Source organism: Arachis stenosperma, chromosome 9 (genome assembly GCF_014773155.1).
Source record: "Arachis stenosperma cultivar V10309 chromosome 9, arast.V10309.gnm1.PFL2, whole genome shotgun sequence".
Taxonomy (NCBI): domain Eukaryota; kingdom Viridiplantae; phylum Streptophyta; class Magnoliopsida; order Fabales; family Fabaceae; genus Arachis; species Arachis stenosperma.
This window is the reverse complement of record NC_080385.1, coordinates 111,206,250-111,226,444: the sequence shown is the minus strand read 5'-3', so window position 1 is coordinate 111,226,444 and position 20,195 is coordinate 111,206,250. Positions and strand designations below refer to the sequence as shown.

Genomic DNA, 20,195 nt, shown 5'->3' with positions numbered 1-20,195 from the left:
GCCAGAATGTGCACCATTCTGGGCGTTTAACGCCAGCATGGCACAAGAGGGAAGATTTTGTTTTCAAATCAATTTTTTTTCAAGTTTTCAAGGTTTTTCAAAATCAAATCTTTTTCAAATCATATCTTTTCAATCAAATCTTTTTCAAAATCAATTTCTTTCCTTTTTCAAAGATACTTGCTAACAATTAATGATTTGATTCAACATTTCAAGTATGTTGCCTTTTCTGTTGAGGAAGGTTTAATGTTTGAATCATATCTTTTCTTGTTAGGCAAGTCATTAATTTTTAAAATCAAATCTTTTTAAATTGTTTTTCAAATCATATCTTTTCAATCATATCTTTTAAACCATAACTTTTCAATCATATTTTTTTTTATCGCATCTTTTTCAAAATAGTTTTCAATCATATCTTTTTAAATTCTGATTTCAAAATCTTTTTCAAAAATTACTTGATTTCTTTCCCACTCTTGGTTTTCGAAAATCAATTAAAGTTTTTCAAAATGTTTTTAAAACCTTTCACTTAATTTTCGAAAATTTCTTCTTCTCTTCTCACATCCTTCTATTTATGGAGTACCACTCCTCCTCAATGCACAATTCGAACTCTATCTCACTAAGTTCGAATTCTCTACTTCTTCCTTCTATTTTTTTCCTTCTCTGACACCTCAAGGAATCTCTATACTGTGACATAGAGGATTCCACATTTTCTTGTTCTCTTCTCTTTCATATGAGCAGGAACAAGAACAAAAGCATTCTTGTTGAAGCTGACCCTGAACCTGAAAGGACCTTGAAGCGAAAGCTAAGAGAAGCTAAGGCACAACTCTCTGTAGAGGACCTAACAGAAATCTTCAAAGAAGAAGACATGGCAGCCGAAAACAACAACAACGCAAACAATGCAAGGAAGGTGCTGGGTGACTTTACTGCACCTACTCCCGACTTCTATGGGAGAAGCATCTCTATCCCTGCCATTGGAGCAAACAACTTTGAGCTTAAGCCTCAATTAGTTTCTCTAATGCAACAGAATTGCAAGTTCCATGGACTTCCATTGGAAGATCCTCATCAGTTCTTAGCTGAATTCTTGCAAATCTGTGACACTGTCAAGACTAATGGGGTTGACCCTGAGGTCTACAGACTTATGCTATTCCCTTTTGCTGTAAGAGACAGAGCTAGGACATGGTTGGACTCACAACCTAAAGAAAGCCTGGACTCATGGGAAAAGCTAGTCAATGCCTTCTTGGCAAAGTTCTTTCCACCTCAAAAATTGAGTAAGCTTAGAGTGGAAGTCCAAACCTTCAGACAGAAGGATGGAGAATCCCTCTATGAAGCTTGGGAAAGATACAAACAATTGATCAGAAAATGTCCTTCTGACATGCTTTCTGAATGGAGCATCATAGGTATTTTCTATGATGGTCTCTCTGAACTATCCAAGATGTCTTTGGATAGCTCTGCTGGAGGATATCTTCATCTGAAGAAGACGCCTACAGAAGCTCAAGAACAAATTGAAATGGTTGCAAATAACCAATTCATGTACACTTCTGAAAGGAATCCTGTGAACAATGGAACAAATCAGAAGAAAGGAGTTCTTGAGATTGATACTCTGAATGCCATTCTGGCTCAGAACAAGATATTAACTCAACAAGTCAATTTGATTTCTCAAAGTCTGTCTGGAATGCAAAATGCACCAAGTAGTACTAAGGATGCTTCATCTGAAGAAGAAGCTTATGATCCTGAGAACCCTTCAATGGAAGAGGTGAATTACATGGGAGAACCCTATGGAAACACCTATAATTCTTCATGGAGAAATCATCCAAATCTCTCATGGAAGGATCAACAGAGACCTCAACAAGGTTTCAACAACAGTAATGGTGGAAGAAACAGGTTTAGCAATGGCAAGCCTTTTCCATCATCTTCTCAGCAACAGACAGAGAATTCTAAGCAGAACCACTCTGACTTAGCAACCATGGTCTCTGATCTAATCAAAACCACTCAAAGTTTCATGACTGAAACAAGGTCCTCCATTAGGAATTTGGAGGCACAAGTGGGACAGCTGAGCAAGAAAGTTACTGAACTCCCTCCTAGTACTCTCCCAAGCAATACAGAAGAAAATCTAAAAGGAGAGTGCAAGGCCATCAACATGGCCGAATTTGGAGAGGAAGGAGAGGCAGTGAACGCCACTGAGGAAGACCTCAATGGACGTCCACTGGCCTCCACTGAGTTCCCCAATGAGGAACCATGGGAATCTGAGGCTCAAAATGAGACCATAAAGATTCCATTGGACTTGCTTCTGCCTTTCATGAGCTCTAATGAGTATTCCTCCTCTGAAGAGGATGAGTATGTCACTGAAGAGCAAGTTGCTAAATACCTTGGAGCAATCATGAAGCTAAACGACAAGTTATTTGGAAATGAGACTTGGGAGGATGAACCCCCTTTGCTCACCAAAGAATTGGATGACTTGTCTAGGCAGAAATTACCTCAAAAGAGGCAGGACCCTGGAAAGTTCTCCATACCTTGTACCATAGGCACCATGACCTTCAAGAAGGCTCTGTGTGACTTAGGGTCAAGTGTAAACCTCATGCCTCTCTCTGTAATGGAGAAGCTAGGGATCTTTGAGGTACAAGCTGCAAGAATCTCACTAGAGATGGCAGACAATTCAAGAAAACAAGCCTATGGACTTGTAGAGGATGTTTTGGTGAAGATTGAAGACCATTACATCCCTGCTGATTTCATAGTCTTAGAGACTGGGAAGTGCATGGATGAATCCATCATCCTTGGCAGACCCTTCCTAGCCACAGCAAAGGCTGTGATTGATGTGGACAGAGGAGAATTGATCATTCAAGTAAATGAAGAATCCTTTATGTTTAAGGCTCAAGGATATCCCTCTGTCACCATGGAGAGGAAGCATGAAAAGCTTCTCTCAAAACAGAGTCAAACAGAGCCCCCACAGTCAAACTCTAAGTTTGGTATTGGGAGGCCACAACCAAACTCTAAGTTTGGTGTTGAACCCCCACATTCAAACTCTAAGTTTGGTGTTGGGAGGATCCAACATTGCTCTGAGCATTAGTGAGGCTCCATGAGAGCCCTCTGTCAAGCTACTGACATTAAAGAAGCGCTTGTTGGGAGGCAACCCAATATTATATTTTACCTATTTTCCTTTGTTATCTTATGTTTTCTGTAGGTTGATGATCATGAGAAGTCACAAAATCAATTGAAAAAGCAAGAACAGAATGAAAAACAGGAAGAAAAACAGCACACCCTGGAGGAAGAACCTACTGGCGTTTAAACGCCAGTAAGGCTAGCAGATGGGCGTTTAACGCCCAGTCTGGCACCATTCTGGGCGTTTAACGCCAGAAAGGGGCACCAGACTGGCGTTAAACGCCAGGAAAGGGCAAGAACCTGACGTTAAACGCCAGAAATGGGCACCAGCCCGGCGTTTAACGCCAGAATTGGCTCAAAACGCATTTTTGCATGCCATTTAGTGCAGGGATGACTTTTCCTTGACACCTCAGGATCTGTGGACCCCACAGGATCCCCACCAACCCCACCACCCTCTTTCTTCTTCACTCATTCACCAATCACCTCAATACCTCTTCCCCAAAACCCTTCACCTATCAAATCCCATCTTTCTCTTCACCACTCACATCCATCCTTCATAAAACCCCACCCACCTCACCATTCAAATTCAAACCACTTTGCCTCCCAAACCCACCCATATTGGCCGAACCCTACCCCTCCCTTCACCCCTATATAAACCCATCTTCACTCCTTCATTTTCACACACCCTAAACACTACTTCTTCCCCCTTTTTGGCCGGACCACACAACCTCCTCCATCTCCTCCATTTTCTTCTTTTTCTCCTCTATTCTTTCTTATTTTGCTCGAGGACAAGCAAACCTTTTAAGTTTGGTGTGGTAAAAGCATTGCTTTTTGTTTTTTCATAACCATTTATGGCATCCAAGGCCGGAGAAACCTCTAGAAAGAGGAAAGGGAAGACAAAAGCTTTCACCTACGAGTCATGGGAGATGGAGAGATTCATCTCAAGGGTGCATCAAGACCACTTCTATGAAGTTGTGGCCATGAAGAAGGGTCAACTTTGATCAAAGGTTGGACCAAGTCCTCATAAACATTTGTGAAGAGGGTGCTCAATGGAAGAGAAACTCAAGAGGGAAGCCGGTTCAACTGAGAAGGCATGACCTCAAGCTCATCACTAAGAAAACGATGGAGCAAACAAGAGACCCCACTCATCATGAAATCCCTGAGATGCCTCAAGGGATGCACTTTCCTCCACAAAACTATTGGGAGCAAATCAACACCTCCCTAGGAGAATTGAGTTCCAACATGGGACAACTAAGGGTGGAGCACCAAGAACACTCCATTCTCCTTCATGAAATTAGAGAAGATCAAAGAATCATGAGAGAGGAGCAACAAAGACAAGGAAGAGACATTGAGGAGCTCAAGCACTCCATAAGATCTTCAAGAGGAAGAACAAGCCGCCATCACTAAGGTGGACCCGTTCTTTAATCTCCTTGTTCTTTATTTTTCTGTTTTTCGAAAATCATGCTTATGTTTATCTATGTTTGTGTCTTGTGATCATTAGTGTCTTAGTGACTATGCCTTAAAGTTATGAATCCATCACCTTTCTTGAATACAAAATTGTTCTTAATTGAAAAAAAGAAAAGAATTGCATGAATTTCAAATTTTATAACAGATTAATTATTTTGATGTGGTGGCAATACTTTTGTTTCTGAATGAATGCTTAAACAGTGCATATGTCTTTTGAATTTGTGGTTCATGAATGTTGGCTCTTGAAAGAATGATGAAAAAGGAGACATGTTACTGAGGATCTAAAAAATCATAAAAATGATTCTTGAAGCAAGAAAAAGCAGTGAATACAAAAAAAAAAGAAAAAAAAAAGAGAAAAACGAAAAAAAAAGGAGAAAAGAAAACGAAAAAAAAGAGAGAGAAAGAAAAAGAAAGAAATAAAGTTGTGATCCAAGGCAAAAAGAGTGTGCTTAAGAACCCTGGACACCTCTAATTGGGGACTTTAGCAAAGCTGAGTCACAATCTGAAAAGGTTCACCCAATTCTGTGTCTGTGGCATGTATGTATCCGGTGGTAATACTGGAAGACAGAGTGCTTTGGGCCACGGCCAACACTCATTAAGTAGCTGTGTTCAAGAATCATCATACTTAACTAGGAGAATCAATAACACCATCTGGATTCTGAGTTCCTGAAGAAGCCAATCATTCTGAATTTCAAAGGATAGAGTGAGATGCCAAAACTGTTCAGAGGCAAAAAGCTAAAAGCCCCGCTCATCTAATTAATACTGATCTTCATAGATGTTTTTGGAATTCATTGCATATTCTCTTCTTTTTATCTTATTTGAATTTCAGTTGCTTGGGGACAAGCAACAATTTAAGTTTGGTGTTGTGATGAGCGGATAATTTGTACGCTTTTTGGCATTGTTTTTAGTATGTTTTTAGTATGATTTGGTTAGTTTTTTGTATATTTTTATTAGTTTTTAATTAAAATTCACTTTTCTGGACTTTACTATGAGTTTGTGTGTTTTTCTGTGATTTCAGTATTTTTTGGCTGAAATCGAGGGACCTGAGCAAAAATCTGATTCAGAGACTGAAAAGCACTGCAGATGCTGTTGGATTCTGACCTCCCTGCACTCGAAGTGGATTTTCTGGAGCTACAGAAGCCCAATTGGTGCGCTCTCAATGGCGTTGGAAAGTAGACATCCTGGGCTTTCCAGAATATATGATAGTCCATACTTTGCCCAAGATTTGATGGCCCAAACCGGCGTTCAAAGTCACCTTCAGGTTTCCCAGTGTTAAACGCCGGAACTGGCACCAAAGTGGGAGTTAAACGCCCAAACTGGCACAAAAGCTGGCGTTTAACTCCAAGAAGAGTCTCTACACGAAAATGCTTCATTGCTCAGCCCAAGCACACACCAAGTGGGCCCGGAAGTGGATTTTTATGTCATTTACTCATCTTTGTAATTCTTAAGCTACTAGTTCCCTATATATAGGACCTTTTGCTATTTGTATTTTCATCTTCTGATCTTTGGAATCGTTTGATCTTTAGATCTTTTGATCACTTTGGGAGGCTGGCCTCACGGCCATGCCTAGACCTTGTTCTTATGTATTTTCAACGGTGGAGTTTCTACACACCATAGATTAAGGTGTGGAGCTCTGCTGTACCTCGAGTATTAATGCAATTACTATTGTTCTTCTATTCAATTCTGCTTGTTCTTGTTCCAAGATATCACTTGTTCTTCAACTTGATGAATGTGATGATCCGTGACACTCATAATCATTCTCACCTATGAATGTGTGGCTGACAACCACCTCCGTTCTACCTTAGACTGGGTGAATATCTCTTGGATTCCTGATACACGATGCATGGTTGATCGCCTGACAATCGAGCGCTCGCCTGACAAACGAGCCAGCCATTCCGTGAGATCAGAGTCTTCGTGGTATAGGCTAGAACTGATGGCGGCATTCAAGAGAATCCGGAAGGTCTAACCTTGTCTGTGGTATTCTGAGTAGGATTCAATGATTGAACGACTGTGACGTGCTTCAAACTCCTGAGGGCGGGGCGTTAGTGATAGACGCAAAAGAATCACTGGATTCTATTCCGGCCTGATTGAGAACCGACAGATGGATAGCCGTGCCGTGACAGGGTGCGTTGAACATTTCCACTGAGAGGATGGGAGGTAGCCACTGACAACGGTGAAACCCTTGCATAAGCTTGCCATGGAAAGGAGTAAGAAGGATTGGATGAAGACAGTAGGAAAGCAGAGAGACGGAAGGGACAAAGCATCTTCATACGCTTATCTGAAGCTCTCACCAATGATATACATAATTATCTCTATCTTTATCTTTATGTTTCATTCATCACCCATACCCATTTGAGTCTGCCTGACTAAGATTTACAAGGTGACCATAGCTTGCTTCATACCAACAATCTCCGTGGGATCGACCCTTACTCGCGCAAGGTTTATTACTTGGACGACCCAGTGCACTTGCTGGTTAGTTGTGCGAATTTGTGATAGAGAGTTGAGATTGCAATGAGCGTACCATGTTGATGGCGCCATTGATGATCACAATTTCGTGCACCAACTTGCTGGTTAGTTGTGCGAAGTTGTGAAAAAGAGTTGAGATTACAATTTTGCGTACCAAGTTGTTGGCGCTATTGTGTATCACAATTTCGTGCACCATCGGTGCACATCCGCCACTTCCCATTTGATTTTTTCACTAAGACTACGTTGGCTAGCCATAATGGATATTTGACCTCTCTGATGAATCCTGCCTCCAGCAGGGCTTGTACCTGTTCTTCGATAGCTTGGGATCTTTCTGGTCTGAGCTTTCTATGCCTTTGCTATACTGGCTGAGACCCTGGATATACTGCCAGTTTGTAGCACATTAGTTTGGGGTCTATGTCTGACATGTCTGCGGCTTTCCATGCAAAGAGATTGACGTTATCCTTTAAGAACTGTATGAGGGACTTTTTTATGTCTTCTTTAAGGATTGCGCCAACGATGGTTGTTTTGTCCGGGACATCTCCAATATGGACTTTTTCTATCTCGCCTTCCGGTTTTGGACGAAATTCTTTTCGGCCTCGAACTCTTCCGAGTTTGATGGTGTGGATTTCTTCTCCTTTGCCTCTAAGGTTTAGACTTTCATTGTAACAGCGGCGGGCCATCTTCTGGTCTCCTTTTATCGTAGCGATTCCTTCTGCAGTTGGGAACTTTATGCATAGGTATGGAGTTGAGACTACTGCTTCGAGCTGGTTTAGAGTTGTCTGACCTATTAAGGCATTGTAGGCTGAGTTCATGTCGACCACGATGTAGTTTATGTTGAGGGTCCTAGACCGGTTCCCTTTTCCAAAGGTTGTGTGTAGCGAGATATAACCAAGTGGTTGGATTGGGGTGTCTCCAAGTCCAAAAAAGCTGTCCGGATATGCTATGAGCTCTTTTTCTTCTAAGCCGAGTTTGTCGAAGGCTGTCTTTAATAAAATGTTGGCCGAGCTTCCTTGGTCCACCAGTGTTTGGTGTAGATTAGCATTGGCCAACATGATAGTGATGACCATAGGATCGTCATGTCCCGTGATGACGCCAGCTGCGTCCTCTTTAGTAAAGGTGATAGTAGGGAGGTCGGGTGCCTCTTCTCCTCCTCCGACGTGGTATACTTCTTTGAGGTATCTTTTGCGGGATGATTTGGAGATTCCTCCTCCCGCGAATCCCCCATGTATCATGTGAACATGTCTCTCCAGGGTACAAGGTGGTCGTTCTGAGTGCCAACCTCTTCGTCTCTTCTTCTCTTTTTGGGCTCATATGTCTTACTGGCTAGGTACCAATCTAGTCTCCCCTCCCTTACCAATTTCTCTATGACATTCTTCAAGTCGAAACACTCATTGGTGGGATGTCCATAGATTCGATGGTATTCACAATATTCCGTTCGATTTCCTCCTCCTTTTTGCTTTTAAGTAGACGGGTGGTGGAATCTTGTCCATGTGGCATACTTCTCTGTAAACTTCCACACGAGACACCTGAAGAGGGGTGTAATTATGGTCTTTTTTAAATCTTCTCTCCCTGCGGATCATCTTTTTTCTTCGAATCTTTGTCTTTATCTCGGAAGGAGTTGGAGAATCCAGATTTTGGGGTTTCTCCTAGTCGAGAGTTTTCCTCCCTGTTGATGTATTTTTCTGCTCGTTCTTGTACTTCATTCAGAGATGTGGGATGTTTCTTTGATATGGATTGACTAAAAGGTCCCTCTCGTTGGCAGATGATACGTGAAAATTTAGATTTCACGTACAACCGGCAAGTATACCGGATCGTATCAAGTAATAAGACTTACTAGGAGTGAGGTCGATCCCACGAGGATTGGTAGATTAAGCAACTTTAGTTAAATGGTAAATTTAGTCAAGCGAACATAATTTTGATTTTATGAGCAATATGACTTTTGAACACAATTGCAGGAATTTAAATGGCAAGGAGTTTAAGAACAGGAATATAGAAATAAAATGAAAGTAAATAACTGAAACTTAAATTGCAAGAAACTTAAATGACATCAAAGATAAATGGCAAGGAATTAAAGGGTGTAGAAATTTAAAGAACATAAGAGTAAATTGCAAGAATTAAAGGAACAAAATGTAGATGACAAGAATAATAAATTGACAGAATGTAAAAGGGAATTGGGTTATGGGTAATCAAACAACTAGAAGCAAAAGAAATAAGAAGTAATGATAGAGAGGATCATTAGGGATCAGAGATGCAGGTTTTCATGAATTGATGTTAGTCAAATCCTTCTCAATCATGGGTATAGATCCATGGCAAGTGGTTAATTGAATCCCAATCTCTTGGTGATTCAATTTCTCTCAACATAACCAATTGCCACTCTCGTGATCTAGTTGTTCATGAGAAGAGATGAAGTTCAATTCTAATCCAGCCACACAATTCCCATAATCTCAACCAAGGAAAGTTACATCTCACATACCAACCAAGGTGTATTGATTAAGGAAATCATGAAAGGATGAACTCTAAACTGAATTATGTGGCTCATTCCTCAAATTCACCACACAATTCACATAGATTAACCCCTCTCTCGATGGTGGTTGAATCTTTGAAGAACAAGAGTTTCCTCTTTGGATTAACCACTAGAATTGAGGAGAAAAAGAGGAGTTCATCAATGCATTCAACAAGCAGAGCTCTTCCCCCTAATGAAAGTGGGGTTTAGTGAGTCATAGCTCCAATTTTAACAACAATTGCCATCAACAAAAACTAAACTAAGTATGAAGAAAAGAAGAAGAAGAATAAGGAAATGCTTAAAGCTTAAAACTGAAGAAGAAAAGTTCCAAGAAAAACCAAATTAGCTCTCCGGGTATCCTCCCGGAAGTGCTAAAAGAGTTCTCAAAGTAAAAGTGCTAAAAGTAAAAATTCTAAGTGTCAAAAAAAGTCCTCTTCAAGTACAAACTCAATCTCTATTTATATTAGTCCTAAAACTCCTTCAAAGATCTTCAATTGGGCTGGCAATGTGGGCTTTCTCTTTGTTGAATTTCTGGTTCAATTGAAGAAGTTGCTGGCCTTTGTGAGGAATAGAGGAAGCAGAGCAAGTTGGCAACAATTCTGGCCCATTGAGGGGCGTTATTGGCAATAACTCTAGGCTTAATGCACGTTGGCAACGTGCATGGTGTTTTCCTGGGAGTGAACTTTCAGACTTGGGCGTTGCTAGCCCAAGTTGTTGCTAACAACTTGCTTTTCCTCTTTTTGGCTCTACTTTCATGCTAAATGTAGCCCAGAATTTGAGTGTCAACCTTCTGCTTCAATATGGACTATTATACATCGTTGGAAAGCTCTTGATGTCTATTTTCCAATGCCACTGGAATCACCTCAATTGGACTTTCCTAGCTCAAGTTATGCTTCCTCAAAGAAGGTAAGGTCAAGCTGCCAAGTTGTTGCCAAAAACGCACCTATCCTCCCAAGTTGGCAACGTGCCTAGCCTCCCAAAGCAGAGACATGAGGCTGGCGTTGTCACCAAGCACGCCTCCTTGCTAGCACGTTGGCAACATGCCTGGTGCACGAAATTGCAATAACACTTTTGCAATCCCGCACAACTAACCAGCAAGTGCACTGGGTCGTCCAAGTAATACCTTGCGTGAGCAAGGGTCGATCCCACGGAGATTGTCGGCTTGAAGCAAGCTATGGTTATCTTGTAAATCTTAGTCAGGAGATTAGAAAGTATCAGGATTGATTGTAAGAAGCAAAAGAACATGTAATAGTTACTTGTACTGCAGTAATGGAGAATGGGTTGAGGTTTGGAGATGCTCCATCTTCCGAATCTCTGCTTTCCTACTGTCTTCTTCATCAAACACGCATGTCTCCTTCCATGGCAAGCTCGTGTAGGGTCTCACTGTTGTCAGCAGCTACCTCCCATCCGCGCAGTGAAAGCTAATGCAGAGCACTCTGTCACAGTGCCGCCAATCACCGGTTTGGTTCCCTCCTCTACCGGAATAGAATCACTCTTTTGCGTCTGTCACTAACGCCCAGTAGATTACAGGTTTGAAGCATGTCACAGTCATTCAATCATTGAATCCTACTCAGAATACCACAGACAAGGTTTAGACCTTCCGGATTCTCTTGAATGCTGCCATCAGGTCCTGCCTATACACGAAGACTCAGAAGAATCCAAGAGATAACTACTCAATCTAAGATAGAACAGAGGTGCTTGTCAGGCACGTGTTCATGGTTGAGAATGATGATGATTGTCACGGATCATCACATTCATCCGGATTAAGAACAAGTGTTATCTTAGAATGGAAGCAAGCATGATTGAATAAGAAACAGTAGTAATTGCATTAATCCATCAAGACACAGCAGAGCTCCTCACCCCCAACCATGGGGTTTAGAGACTCATACTGTGGAAGAAACGTGTACAATGTCTTAGAGTAGCATTCCGTACTGATTACAATGTAAAAAGGTCCTATATGTAGTAAACTAGTCTCCTAAGGTTTACAGAAATGAGTAAATGACAGAAAAATCCTCTTCCTGGCCCACTTGGTGTGTGCTTGGGCTGAGCAATCAAGGAAATTCGTGTAGAGACCTTTTCTGGAGTTAAACGCCAGCTTTGGTGCCAGTTTGGGCGTTTAACTCCAACTTTTAATCCAGTTCCGGCGTTTAACGCTGGAATTTCTGAGGCCGGATTGCTACGCGGGTTTGGGCCATCAAATCTTGGACAAAGTATGGACTATTATATATTGCTGGAAAGCCCTGGATGTCTACTTTCCAATGCCGTTGAGAGCGCGCCAATTGGGCTTCTGTAGCTCCAGAAAATCCACTTCGAGTGCAGGGAGGTCAGAATCCAACAGCATCTGCAGTCCTTTTCAGTCTCTGGATCAGATTTTTGCTCAAAACCTCCAATTTCAGTCAGAAAATACCTGAAATCACAGAAAAACACACAAACTCATAGTAAAGTCCAGAAAAGTGAATTTTAATTAAAAATTAATAAAAATATACTAAAAACTAACTAAAAGATACTAAAAACATACTAAAAACAATGCCAAAAAGTATACAAATTATCCGCTCATCACAACACCAAACTTAAATTGTTGCTTGTCCCCAAGCAACTGAAAATCAAAATAGGATAAAAAGAAGAGAATATACTATAGACTCCAAAATATCAAAGAAACATAGCTCCAATTAGATGAGCGGGACTAGTAGCTTTTTGTCTCCGAACAGTTTTGGCACCTCACTCTATCCTTTGAAGTTCAGAATGATTAGCATCTATAAGAACTCAGAACTCAGATAATGTTATTGATTCTCCTAGTTAAGTATATTGATTCTTGAACATAGCCAGTGTATGAGTCTTGGCTGTGGCCCAAAGCACTCTGTCTTCCAGTATTACCACCGGATACATACATGCCACAGACACATAATTAGGTGAACCTTTTTGGGTTGTGACTCAGCTTTGCTAAAGTCCCCAATTAGAGGTGTCCAGGGTTCTTAAGCACACTCTTATTGCCTTGGATCACCACTTTATTCCTTTTCTTTTTTTGTTCTTTCTCTCTTTTTTTTTTTTTTTTTTTTCGAAAATTTTTTTTTTTTTTTTTTTCACTGCTTTTTCTTGCTTCAAGAATCAAATTGATGATTTTTCAGATCCTCAATAACAGTTCTCTTTCTCCTCATTCTTTCAAGAGCCAACAAATTTAACATTCTTAAAACAACAAATTCAAAAGACATATGCACTGTTCAAGCATTCATTCAGAAAACAAAAAGTATTGTCACCACATCAAACTAATTCAACTAGCTTCAGAGATAAATTTTGAAATCCTGTACTTCTTGTTCTTTTGTGATTAAAGCATTTTTCTTTTAAGAGAGGTGATGGATTCATAGGACATTCATAACTTTAAGGCATAAACTCAAATTTTATTAATTATTAACTAAGATCAAGACTCAAATATAGATATAAAAAATAAAAAAATAGGAATGGAAAACAAAACAAGAAAAACGCAAAAATAGGCTCCTAATGATAGAGGTGTTCACAGAGTTAGGACTCAACAACCTTGATTTTGAGAAGTGGATGCTCCCTCAACTTGAGAGGAGAGCTTTTGGCGTTTCATCTCTTGAATCTCACGCCCCTGCTTCTCTTGTTCCTTCAGCAATTTGCAGAGCATGCAGTTCTGATTCTGCTGTTCTTCCTTCAGTTGCTCCATAGTCTCTTGCAGCTTATTAATAGATGCTTCTAGGCTGGACCAGTAGTCAATTCTTGGGAATTCAGGGAGGAATTCCTGCGCCTCCTCTTGATGGAGTTGTCTTGCACTTGTCCTTCCATTGACTTCTTGGTGATTGGGTGTTCAATGGGTATGAACTCATCTACCCCCATCTTCACCCCAGCCTCTTTACAGAGCTTGGAAATCAAGCTTGGGTAAGCTAGTTTGGCTTCAGTGGAGTTTTTATTTGCTATTGTGTAGATCTCACAAGCAATCACATGATGAACCTCCACTTCTTTTCCAAGCATGATGCAATGAATCATCACTGCTCTTTTGATGGTGACCTCAGAACGGTTGCTAGTGGGCAATATGGAACGCCCAATAAAATCTAGCCAACCTCTTGCAATTGGCTTGAGGTCTCCCCTCTTGAGTTGGTTTGGGACACCCTTTGAATTGGTTATCCACTTAGTCCCAGGGAGGCATATGTCCTCTAGGATTTGATCCAACCCTTTATCTACTCTCACCATCCTCCTTTTGAAGGAGTCAGGATCATCTTGTAGTTGAGGTAGTTTGAAGATTTCTCTTATTTGGTCCAGATGGAAGTACATAACTTTCCCTCTGACCATGGTTTTGTGGGTATGGTAAGCGGTTCCAGTCATTCTTTGCTTATCTGTCAGCCACAGATTTGAGTAGAATTCCTGAACCATGTTCCTTCCAACCTTTGTCTCAGGATTGGTCAGAACTTCCCAACCCCTGTTTCGAATTTGCTCTTGGATCTCCGGATATTCATCTTCTTTCAGATCAAATTTAACTTCCGGGATCACTGATCTCAGACCCATTATTTTGTGATAATGGTCTTCATGTTCTTTGGTTAAGAACTTCTCTTCATTCCAAATATTCTTTGGATTAGTCTCTTTCTTTCCTCTTGAGTTGGTTTGTTTTCCCTTAGGAGCCATGATCTTGGCTTAGTGATCACGGAAAAACACACCAAACTTAGAGGTTTTGCTTGTCCTCAAGCAAAAAGAAAAGAAAGAAGAGAAGAGAGAGAGAGAGAGAGAAAATTCGAATGGTGTGAGGAAGGAGGGGTGAGGGACGTTCCTTTATAGAGTGGGGGAAGAGATTTTCGAAAAAAAAGAGATTTGAAAGGAAATTTGAAAAGATTTTGAAAAAGTTTGAGAAAAGGGTGAGTTTTTGAAGAAAATTTGAGATTATTTTGAAATAGATTTGAAGAATGGTTTTGATTTGTGGAGATTTGAAAGTGAATGATGAAAGGTTGAAGTGCATTTATGTAGAAAAGATTGGGTAAGAAAAGGAAAGTTTAAAAAAATTGAGTTGAAAACGAAAAATTGGTCCTCCCACCAAGCTGGCGTTAAACGCCCAGAATGGCACCCATTCTGGCGTTTAACGCCCAATTGTTACCCTCTTTGGGCGTTTAACGCCCAGCCAGGTACCCTGGCTGGCGTTAAACGCCAGAAAACCTTCCTCACTGGGCGTTTTTCTGAACGCCCAGTGATGCTGCACACCTGGCGTTAAACGCCCAGAATGGTGCCCATTCTGGCGTTTAACGCCCAGAAAGGTACCATTCCTGGCGTTAAACGCCCAGAATGGTGCCCATTCTGGCGTTTAACGCCCAAAATGCCCCTTACTGGCGTTTTTTCGCCAGTAAGCTCATTTTCTCTGCTTTTTGAGCTGAATCCTTCTGTAACTCTGTGAATTCCTTCATTTTTGATACTTGCCTCTGTAAGAACAATTCATACACCTTTCTTATGACTGGGTTGCCTCCCAGCAAGCGCTTCTTTACTGTCTTTAGCTGGACTTTCACTGAGAATCACTCAAGTCTCAGTGTTGAGCATTCCTGCTCAAAATTTCCTTCAAGATAGTGCTTGATCCTCTGTCCATTAACAATGAACTTACTGTCAGAATCAATATCCTGAAGCTCAACATATCCATATGGTGACACTTTTGTAATCACATATGGACCCCTCCAACGGGATTTGAGTTTTCCTGGAAACAGTCTGAGCCTAGAGTTGAAGAGCAGAACTTTTTGTCCTGGCTCAAAGACTCTGTTTGACAATCTCTTGTCATGCCATTTCTTTGCCTTTTCCTTATAGATTTTAGCATTTTCAAAGGCATTGAGTCTGAACTCCTCTAGCTCATTTAGCTGGAGCAGTCTTTTCTCACCAGCTAACTGTGCATCCATGTTTAGGAATCTGGTTGCCCAGTAGGCTTTATGTTCCAGTTCCACAGGCAAATGGCAGGCCTTCCCATACACCAATTGGTATGGAGAGGTGCCTATAGGGGTCTTGAATGCTGTTCTGTATGCCCACAGAGCATCATCCAAGCTCCTTGCCCAATCCTTTCTTCGGGACATCACAGTCCGTTCCAGGATTCTTTTTAGCTCTCTGTTAGAGACTTCAGCTTGCCCATTTGTCTGTGGATGATACGGAGTTGCCACTTTATGGCTGATTCCATATCTAACCATAGCAGAGTATAGCTGTTTATTGATGAAATGAGTGCCTCCATCACTGATTAGCACTCTGGGGACGCCAAACCTGCTGAAAATGTTTTTCTGGAGGAATTTCAGCACAGTCTTGGTATCATTAGTGGGTGTAGCAATTGCTTCTACCCACTTGGATACATAGTCCACTGCCACCAGAATGTAAGTGTTTGAGTATGATGGTGGGAATGGCCCCATGAAGTCAATTCCCCATACATCAAACAGCTCTATCTCTAATATCCCTTGTTGAGGCATGGCATATCCGTGAGGCAGGTTACCAGCTCTTTGGCAACTGTCACAGTTACGCACAAACTCTCGGGAATCTTTATAGAGAGTAGGCCAGTAGAAGCCGCACTGGAGAACTTTAGTGGCTGTTCGCTCACTTCCAAAATGTCCTCCATACTGTGATCCATGGCAGTGCCATAGGATCTTTCGTGCTTCCTCTCTGGGTATACACCTGCGGATCACTCCGTCAGCACATCTCTTAAAGAGATATGGCTCATCCCAAAGGTAGTACTTGGCATCTGAAATTAGTTTCTTTCTCTGCACATGACTGTACTCTTTGGGTATGAACCTCACAGCTTTATAGTTTGCAATGTCTGCAAACCATGGAGCTTCCTGGATAGCAAAGAGTTGCTCATCTGGGAAAGTCTCAGAGATTTCAGTAGAAGGGAGGGACGCCCCAGCTACTGGCTCTATCCTGGACAGATGATCAGCCACTTGATTTTCTGTCCCTTTTTTGTCTCTTATTTCTATATCAAACTCTTGCAGAAGCAATACCCATCTGATAAGCCTGGGTTTTGAATCCTGCTTTGTGAGTAAGTATTTAAGAGCAGCATGGTCAGTGTACACAATCACCTTTGATCCCACCAAGTAGGATCTAAACTTGTCAATGGCATAAACCACTGCAAGCAACTCTTTTTCTGTGGTTGTGTAATTTTCTGTGCATCATTTAGAACACGGCTAGCATAGTAAATGACATGCAGAAGTTTGTTATGCCTTTGTCCCAACACTGCACCAATGGCATGATCACTGGCATCACACATTAATTCAAATGGTAATGCCCAGTCTGGTGCAGAGATAACTGGTGCTGTGACCAACTTAGCTTTCAGGGTCTCAAATGCCTGCAGACACTGTGTATCAAACACAAATGGTGTGTCAGCAGCTAACAGGTTACTCAGAGTTTAGCAATTTTCGAAAAATCCTTAATAACCTTCTGTAGAATCCTGCATGCCCCAGAAAGCTTCTGATTGCCTTAACATTGGCAGGTGGTGGTAATTTTTCAATTACCTCTACCTTTGCCTTATCCACCTCTATTCCCCTGCTTGAAATTTTGTGCCCAAGGACAATTCCTTCAGTCACCATAAAGTGACATTTCTCCCAGTTTAAAACCAGGTTAGTCTCTTGCATCTTTTCAGGACAAGTGATAAGTGGTTAAGACAGGAGCTAAATGAGTCTCCATATACTGAAAAGTCATCCATGAAGACTTCCAGAAATTTCTCTACCATATCTGAGAAGATAGAGAGCATGCACCTCTGAAAGGTTGCAGGTGCATTGCACAGACCAAAGGCATTCTCCTGTAGGCAAACACGCCTGAAGGGCAGGTGAATGCTGTTTTCTCTTGGTCCTGAGGGTCTACTGCAATTTGGTTGTAGCCTGAATAGCCATCCAAAAAGCAGTAGTAATCATGACCAGCTAGTCTTTCTAGCATTTGGTCTATGAATGGTAAAGGAAAATGATCCTTTCTGGTGGCTGTATTGAGTCTTCTGTAGTCAATACACATGCGCCACCCTGTGACTGTCCTTGTAGGAACCAGTTCATTTTTTTCATTATGAACCACTGTCATGCCTCCCTTTTTGGGAACAACTTGGACAGGGCTCACCCAGGGGCTATCAGAGATAGGATAAATAATCCCAGCCTCTAGTAATTTAGTGACCTCTTTCTGCACCACCTCCTTCATGGCAGGATTTAGCCTCCTTGTGGTTGAACCACTGGTTTGGCATTATCCTCCAATAGGATCTTGTGCATGCATCTGGCTGGGCTAATGCCCTTAAGATCACTTATGGACCACCCAAGAGCTGTTTTGTGTGTCCTTAGCACTTTAATTAGTGCTTCCTCTTCCTGTGAATTTAAGGCAGAGCTTATAATCACTGGAAAAGTGTCACCCTCTCCCAGAAATGCATATTTCAGGGATGATGGTAATGGTTTGAGTTCAGGCTTAGGAGGCTTATCTTCCTCCTGAGGAATTTTCGAAAATTCCATTGCCTCCTCTGGCGCTTCCTGATCAGTTTGAGCATCTTTGAAGATGTCCTCAGCTCTGATTCTAGGCTTTCAGCCATATTGATCTCTTCTACCAGAGAGTCAATAATGTCAGCGCCCATGCAGTCCTCTGGTGTGTCTGGATGCTGCATTGCTTTTACAGCATTCAACTTGAACTCATCCTTATTGACTCTCAAGGTTACTTCTCCCTTTTGTACATCAATGAGAGTTCGTCCAGTTGCTAGGAAAGGTCTTCCTAGAATGAGAGTTGCATTTTTATGCTCCTCCATTTCCAGCACCACAAAGTCAGTTGGAAAGGCAAATGGTCCAACCTTGACAATCATGTCCTCTATTATGCCTGATGGGTGTTTAATGGAACCATCAGCAAGTTGGAGGCATATCCTGGTTGGTTTGACTTCTCCAATCAACCCAAGCTTTCTAATAGTGGATGCAGGTATTAAATTAATACTTGCTCCAAGATCACATAAGGCCACCCTGTGTAAGTGCCTTCCAATGTGCATGGTATCAGAAAGCTTCCAGGATCTTGAAGCTTTTCTGGTAAGCTTTTTAGAATGACTGCACTGCATTCTTCAGTGAGAAACACTTTTTCAGTTTCTCTCCAATCCTTCTTATGACTTAAGATCTCTTTCATGAACTTAGCATAAGAAGGTATTTGCTCAAGTGCCTCTGCAAAAGGAATCTTTATTTCAAGAGTCCTTAAATAGTCTGCAAAGCGGGCAAATTGCTTATCCTGTTCCGCTTTGCGGAGTTTCTGAGGATAAGGCATCTTGGCTTGATATTCTTCAACCTTAGATGCTGCAGGTTTATTCCTTACAGAAATGGTTGAAGAAGCCTTGTTAGGGGAGTAATCATCAGGACCCTCAGGTGCCTGATTCTCCTTGGGCGTTTGAACGCCAGGATTGGGAGGAATTTGGGCGTTAAACGCCAGCTTTTCCCCCTTTTCTGGCAATTGAACGCCAGAACTGGGCAAGGAATGGGCGTTTAACGCCAAGTTCCCTTCCCTTTCTGGCGTTTGAACGCCAATATTCCTCTCTGGCTCTCAATGTCCTCAGAGGGATTTTGAACAGTGGCTTGGTCATCCTCTGTCAACTGTTCCTTAATTGACTTCTTGCTCTTTTGAGCAGTGGCTTTCAGTGTTTTCCCACTCCTCAGTTGAACTGCTTGACATTCTTCTGTTATTTGTTTAGATATTTGCTGTTTTGCTTGATTCAACTGCAGTTCTATGCTCTTGTTAGCAACCTTAGTATCATGGAGCATTTCTTTAAATTCTGCTAACTGTTCTGTCATCAGGAGCAATTGTTGACTGAGCTCATTCATCTGTTCCTGAGGATTAGGATCAGTGACTAATGCCATGACCTCCTCCTTTGGAACGAGCTCATTGCTAGAATACAAGTATTGGTTTCTAGCAACAGTGTCTATAAGCTCTTGAGCTTCTTCAATTGTTTTTCTCATGTGTATAGAGCCACCAGCTGAGTGGTCTAAAGACATCTGAGCTCTGTCTGTAAGCCCATAGTAGAAAATGTCTAACTGTACCCACTCTGAAAACATTTCAGAGGGACATTTTCTTAGCATACCTCTATACCTCTCCCAGGCATCATAAAGGGATTCATTATCCTCTTGTTTAAAGCCTTGGATGTCCAGCCTTAGCTGTGTCATCCTTTTTGGAGGGTAAAAATAATTCAGGAATTTTTCTGATAACTGTTTCCATGTCTTTATGCTTGCTGTAGGTTGGTTATTTAACCACCTTTTTGCTTGATCCTTTACAGCAAATGGAAACAGTAACAGTCTGTAGACATCCTGATCTACCTCTTTATCATGTATTGTGTCAGCAATTTGTAAGAACTGTGCCAGAAACTCAGTAGGTTCTTCCTCTGGAAGACCGGAATACTGGCAATTTTGCTGCACTATGATAATGAGTTGAGGGTTTAGCTCAAAGCTGCTTACTTTGATGGGAGGTATACAGATGCTACTCCCATATGCAGCTGTACTGGGGTTGGCATAGGACCCCAGAGTCCTTTTGGACTGGTTAATTCCACTTGAGTCCATAATAGACAAAGGGAAATGAGAATAATTGCAAAGAGATGAATTTTGTTTATTTATTTATTGTTATTATTATTATATTTTTTTTTTTTTGAAATAACCGAAAAAAATTAAAACAAAAGAGATTTTTCTAAAAAATTCGAAAATCAACAGGAAAATAAAATAAAATTTCG

General features: G+C 41.3%; 1 non-coding gene across 1 annotated transcript; it reads right to left on the bottom strand.

The window, feature by feature from the left end:
• Positions 1–1,264: 1,264 nt before the first annotated feature.
• LOC130953881 (small nucleolar RNA R71) lies at positions 1,265–1,372 on the bottom strand. Its single transcript, XR_009076042.1, has one exon. It is a non-coding gene; the product is annotated as a small nucleolar RNA R71 (small nucleolar RNA).
• Between the last annotated feature and the right edge of the window lie 18,823 nt (positions 1,373–20,195).